Raw genomic sequence first — 6,161 nt, 5'->3', positions numbered from 1 at the left:
ATGGCTTTCCCTGAGAAAATAGGTAAATGATAAAGTTGATGTCATTGCTAAGATGTTAAGTACCATTGAGTCAGTTCCAGCTCATAGCCACACTGTATAGAATTTCCAAGGAACAGCTCATGAGATTAAAATGGTGACCTTATAGTTAGCAGTCCAGTGTTTATCCTAAAATGCTATACCAGGATGGGAATGCAGTAAATCTATAGAAGGAACACCATATAAAGAAGGATTGATTTCAATTTTTGCTGATAATGTTGGGAGATATTGAGACTTCAAATTTCTCTATATATGTATATATACCAATCCAGCGAATGTCAGAGCAATCAGTGGGCAAAAGGTGCACAGTCTACCTGTGGTCCCAGGAGAAGGAGAATGTACAAAGAGAATCTCATTATTTTCTTCCATGTAGAGCTCTGTCTGCTGCATCTCACTCCTGGGCACTTCATGACCTTTTACATCTTTCCTTTCAAGACAATGCTGTTGTTGTTGTTATGTCCATTGAGTCAGTTCCTACTCATAGCACATCTGTATAGGGATTCCCAAGAATGGCTATGGGTTTGAATTGGTGATCTTTAGGTCAGCAGTCCAGTGCTCATTGTACAGTACCACATCAGGACTCATTCAGGAAATAAGTGTTACTTAACCAGGACTCCTGCCATGGTGCTATAGGCTAATGCATCAGACTGCAAAGTCATTTGAACTGCAAGGTCAGTGGTTCAAGCTCATTCGCTGCTCCTTGGAAACCCTATACAGGGTTGCTATGGGTCGGAATTGACTCAACGGCACTTAACAACAACAACAACCAGATTTGGAGAGGTAACTTGAGACTGGAATACCAGCCCATTTCCTCCCATAGAAAAGCTTACCCTTTCACAGCTAACAATAATAACATGAGTATTCCTGTCTCAGTCTGGGATTTAGATTTACAAAGTCTTCTGGCCCACCAATATTAGTCACATTTTTCAGTATGATTTGTCATAAAGCATTCAATATGAATTGCACTTCCATGTAAAGAATGCAAAAATCTTCACAACTCGACCAAAAAATGGCATCATGATAAATGTATAAATTATTGACGTCTATGCATTTGAGTTATAGTGTTCAAGAAGAATATTGAAAGTACCTTGGACTGCCAAAGGAACAAAGAAATTTCTCTTGGAAGATATGTAATTAAAATGATCCTTTGAAGTTAGGGTGAGGAGATTTCCTCTCTTAGACTTTGAACATGTTATCCAGAGGGAACAATCTCTTGAAAGGACATCATATTTGGCATAATGAAGGGCCAGTTAAAAAAGGAAAACACCTTACAGAATGGATTGACACAGTGGCAGCAACAAGTGTGAGGATGGGATAGGACCTATCAGCATTTTATTCTGTTGAGCAAAGGACTACTATCAGTTGGAACCAAATATTTCAAACACACCAACTTACTCCTTGGAAATCCTATACAGGGTTGCTATGGGTCAGAACTGCCCATTTTTATCTCCAAATACAAACACACCCTGTGTTTAGGATGGTTCACATTAATGCATAATATTTTTAAGAAAAGGTGATTGCTAACATCAGGTATATAGTCTCTGATACCTAAGTTCTGCCTATTAAGCATGTTTCAGAGAATCTCATTAAACTTCCCCAAGCAGTAGAAGTACTCCTTGACAGGAAAAACTTCAGGAAATGGTGGTTAGCCATGTACAGATCACACGGGGCTCCTAGTAGGTCCAGCTACATCTTGAGAAGCAGACATTATCAAAAGTTAACAACTTTAGGTATCTTTGTTTTGGGTTTCTGTGGCTTGGGAGCATCCAAAATTTCTTCATAGTCTGCACTCATTCCCTTTGCCCAGCAACCAACTGTGACCAATCCATCTGAATTCTTACTTTTGGGAAATCTTTAATATAATGTTTCGTGGAGCCACAAAGTCTTCAGCCACCACCATCAGCATAAACTCCTTTGGGGTTATCAGGACAAGATCTGGACAGGTGCCTCATATTGCCACAAACGAAACATTTTGCAAAAGGAAATTCACCAAGAGCTATGTCTACTTTGGCCTTGCATTTGGTTAGCTCATGCCTTGTGGACCCACAACGGTAACAGATTCCATTGCCCATAACTTAATTTTCAAGGGCAGCTGGGCAATCTGCAATCCATGTCCAGGTTTCCTACAATAAAAACATACCATTGCATTTTTCTTTGTTGCTTGTCTTTTTAATCTTCTTCCTTCCCTTCGGCTATCTTTCTTTAAAGCAACTACAGTGTCTTCCTCTCCTTCCTGCCTGACTTTTGTTCTCATCTCCCCATTGTGTACTATCTGTGAGTTCTGCCTTAGGTATTCCATGAACCCATTCACATCTTCATTTAAGTACTCTTTATAACTTTATACAAAGCTATAAAAATTTCTCTTGGAAGAAATGTAGTTACAATGCTTCTTTTATAAAAAGAGTTCTGGCAGCTTAGTGTTTATGAGTTGGGCTGTAACTTCAAGATCAGAAGTCGGAAACTACCATCAGGGAATGATGAAGCTTTCTGCACCTGTAAGTATTTACAGGCTAAGAAACCCTATTCAGGGTCATTATGGCACACCATCACCATGGCTTTATGCAACCATTTATTTATATATCAGAGAGATTCTCCAGAGAGTTGTTGTTCAGTGCCGTCGAGTCAATTCTGAAACATAGCGACCCTGTATAGGGTTTCCAAGAAGTAGCTGGTGAGCTTGAACCCCTAAACTTGCAGTTCAATGTGACTTTGCAGTCCAGTACATTAACCTACAGTGCCACACCAGTTGTTGTTATTGTTATGTGCCATGGAGTCGGTTCCAACTCATAGCTACCCTGTACAGGATTTCCGAAGCTGTAAATCTTTACGGGAGCAAAAAGCTTCATCTTCCTCCCGCGGAACAGCTGGTAGTTTCGAACTGCAGCCCGATTCGTAACCACTATGCTACCAGCCATACCAGTAGGAAGTAATACAATGCTGTATGCTAATCCAATTTTCAAAGATGAGAAAATAAATGTATTTTAAGTAAACTTTCATTTCACACTGCATAGTTCTATGCAAGAATTTTGCAAATCTTTTGGCTTTTTTATTTGATTCTGTTGTGCATAGGGTCGCTATGAGTTGGTATCAACTCGATGACGCCTAACAACAACAGATAACTAAGACACCATCTTTTCCTCTAAGGCAAATCCCAGCTGTATTTCTAAATCCTGTTTAATATTTTTGTAATTCTTGATAGTTAAATTTCTAAGAGAATAAGATTCTTATCTTTTTCACCATTACAAACTCAGTGCCTAATAAATACCTGACATATAAAACCACTGCCAATGAGTTGCTTAACTCATAGCGTCACTGTATAAGGTTTCTGAGACTGTAAATCTGTATAGGAGCAGAAAGCCTAACCTTTTCTCTTTTTAAACAGCTTATTATGGGTTTAGACTGCTGACTTGTAGTTAGCAGTCCAGTATTTATCTTACAAAGTTGTATGACACATGTTGTTGTTGTTGATGAGTACCATCAAGTCAGTTCTAACTCATAGCAACCTTCTTTGTGGTGCTGTAGAATAAGCATTCGACTGTTAACCACAAAGTTGTTGGTTTAAACTAATCAGTTGCTCCTTAGAGACCCTACACTGGGTCACTATGAATCGGAACCGACTTGCTGTCACTTAACAACAACAAAAAATAGTATTCCAGAGGAGCAACTGATGGGTTTGAACCGCCAATTTTATGATTAGTAGACTCATGCTTATCCTGCAGCATCACACCAAGACTCCCAATTGAGCAGGGTTTATGATGATTATTGCTAACTAATTTAAATAAAAACTAAATAAAGTATGGAATCCATCCACTCAACTCAATAATTCACTTGGCATATTGAAAACTTATTTGCCAAATTTCCTACTTAATTATAAATATTATTTGACTTTGCCCAATTTATTAACTAAAAATAATCAGATTCACTAACCAAATCTGCTACTTTGTCTGAGATTTACTGAAGGCTGAATGCAAAAGAAAAAAAAAAAATCACAAAATAATGAGTGAAATATTGGTACTACATTTATATTGTGTTCTCTACACTGTGGTAGGAGTCCCAGCATGGACCTGTGTTATAAACCACTGAACCAAAAGATCACTTTAAACCACAAGATCGGCAGTTCAAACTCACCAGCCTCCCTTGGAAACCCTATTCAGTAAAGCCTATATAGGGTCATTATAAACTCAGAGCAGATAATAACAATAACAGCACTGTGCTAGATGCTGTGTCTGCTTTTGAAAAGCGTGAGTTGAAGAAGTAAAAATCATATGAAAAGCAACTAAGAGGCTTCAAGCAACTCTGCTTGAATAGTTGGATAGATTGAATTGAGTCCCCCAAAATATGTAAGCATTCATTATGTACTGATGTTCTTTGGCATTTATATAATGATATAATCATCTCCCATGATGTGATCAGTAACTTATAAGGAGATTAGAGTGAGATGCAATACTCTTAATAAGATCACAGCACTGATCCAACACAAAGGAATTTTACCGGGAGTGTGACTTGCATAATTTTTTATTTTATGAGATAAAAGGAGAAAATAACTAGCAGAGAAAGAGGACCCTACTACTACTAAGAAAGAACGGGGAGCGGAGCATATCCTTTGGACCAGGGTTATCTATGGTGAATACTACCTAGACCCAGGGTAGTCAAAGCATGTGGAGATCTCCAAAGATTGATTGGCCTACAGATGCTGCAATAAGTCTCAGGTCCTTCCTCTTAAAGTGTAAGCTAACAGAAAAAGACAGCATCTCTTAAAGCTAGTGCCCTGATTTTGAACTTCTATCCTCCTAAATTATAAGATAATAAATTATGTTTTTTAAACCCATCCACATATGGTAAGTTTGTTGTAATAGCACTAGATAACTGATGCACAAAGAAATTTTGCTTATACGTATTGTAGCAAACGATGTAGTCCTGAAATTCATTTGTGCTTTGCTTGTGAAATAATAAACAGTTTATATTTCTCATCTATGGAATTCTGAATTTTGGTTCCTGAAAGAGATTCTCTCTCATCTTTTAACTACAGAACTATTTTTGAATATTCATTAGCTTATTGACTTTTTTCTTCCATTTAGATGATTGCATCAATTTTAGCTACCTTGACACTTCCCGCATGACATGAGAATAACCCAGACAAAATTAAATAAATTAATCACAAAAGAGCACATATTGTATGATTCTATTTACATAAAATCTCGAGAATAGGTAGATACATAGTGATAGAAAGTAGATAAGTAGCTGTTTGTCATGCACATGAGATATGATATGTATGGATTTTTCTCTGAGGTAATGAAAACTAGATTGTAGTGATGGCTGTACAACTAAGAATATACTAATAATCACTAAATTTTACACTACATGAGTGAATTTCATGGCATGTGAACTATATAACAATAAAGATCGTTCAAAATAAAGAATGTCTTAGGACTGAAATCGTATTACTGCAAATTTATGTTTCCATTAATAAGAGGAATGATTGTTGCTTTGTGGTTTGTTTTTCCTTTACACATTGATTTGACGCTACTATTAATTTAAGTAAATTCTGCAGTGTATAATATTGTCAATACTTAATTACTACTTCTAAACCTCTGATTGCTCTTAAAATATGTATACACTAATTCGCCCTAAAGTTTATTTAAATTATTTAAAAATAAGAGAGATTGTGTGGACTAAATTAAGACTTTATTTACTTTTGTAATGGAATTCTTATTTAGTGAAATTTCATTCTTCCACACATGTCTTGAAATGATTGTTACTAAATCCAATACCTGCTATATGCCACATATCATCATACAAACTACCTTAATTAATGAGAACAGTGCTTCTTAAGCCAAAACTTTGCCTTATCTGTTTTTGCAATGCTAGGACTTTGAACAATTAAACACTAAATAAACTCTAAATATATGTTAACTTACTGATGTACAGGCAATTCATTTATACTAGGTTTCACTTTGTTTTCCTGAAACAGCAGGAGGTGTGACAGAGTTTCAGTTGATTTTTCAAAGGTATTTTCAAGTTTATTTTTATTCGGCTTAGGATTTAATTATCTTCAAGGCTTATTCAGGAGACTTAGAAGTTTCATTATAATTAAAAATATTTGAGATACTTTATACTATATTATT

General features: G+C 36.3%; 1 pseudogene; it reads right to left on the bottom strand.

Moving 5' to 3' along the window:
• Window positions 1-1,746: 1,746 nt before the first annotated feature.
• Window positions 1,747-5,154, bottom strand: LOC102812360 (annotated as a pseudogene).
• Window positions 5,155-6,161: the final 1,007 nt, after the last annotated feature.

The sequence above is a fragment of the Chrysochloris asiatica genome, unplaced genomic scaffold, assembly GCF_000296735.1.
Source record: "Chrysochloris asiatica unplaced genomic scaffold, ChrAsi1.0 scaffold00225, whole genome shotgun sequence".
NCBI classification, from domain to species: domain Eukaryota; kingdom Metazoa; phylum Chordata; class Mammalia; order Afrosoricida; family Chrysochloridae; genus Chrysochloris; species Chrysochloris asiatica.
Note: the sequence above shows the minus strand (reverse complement) of the source record. Positions and strands in the feature narration are given on the sequence as shown.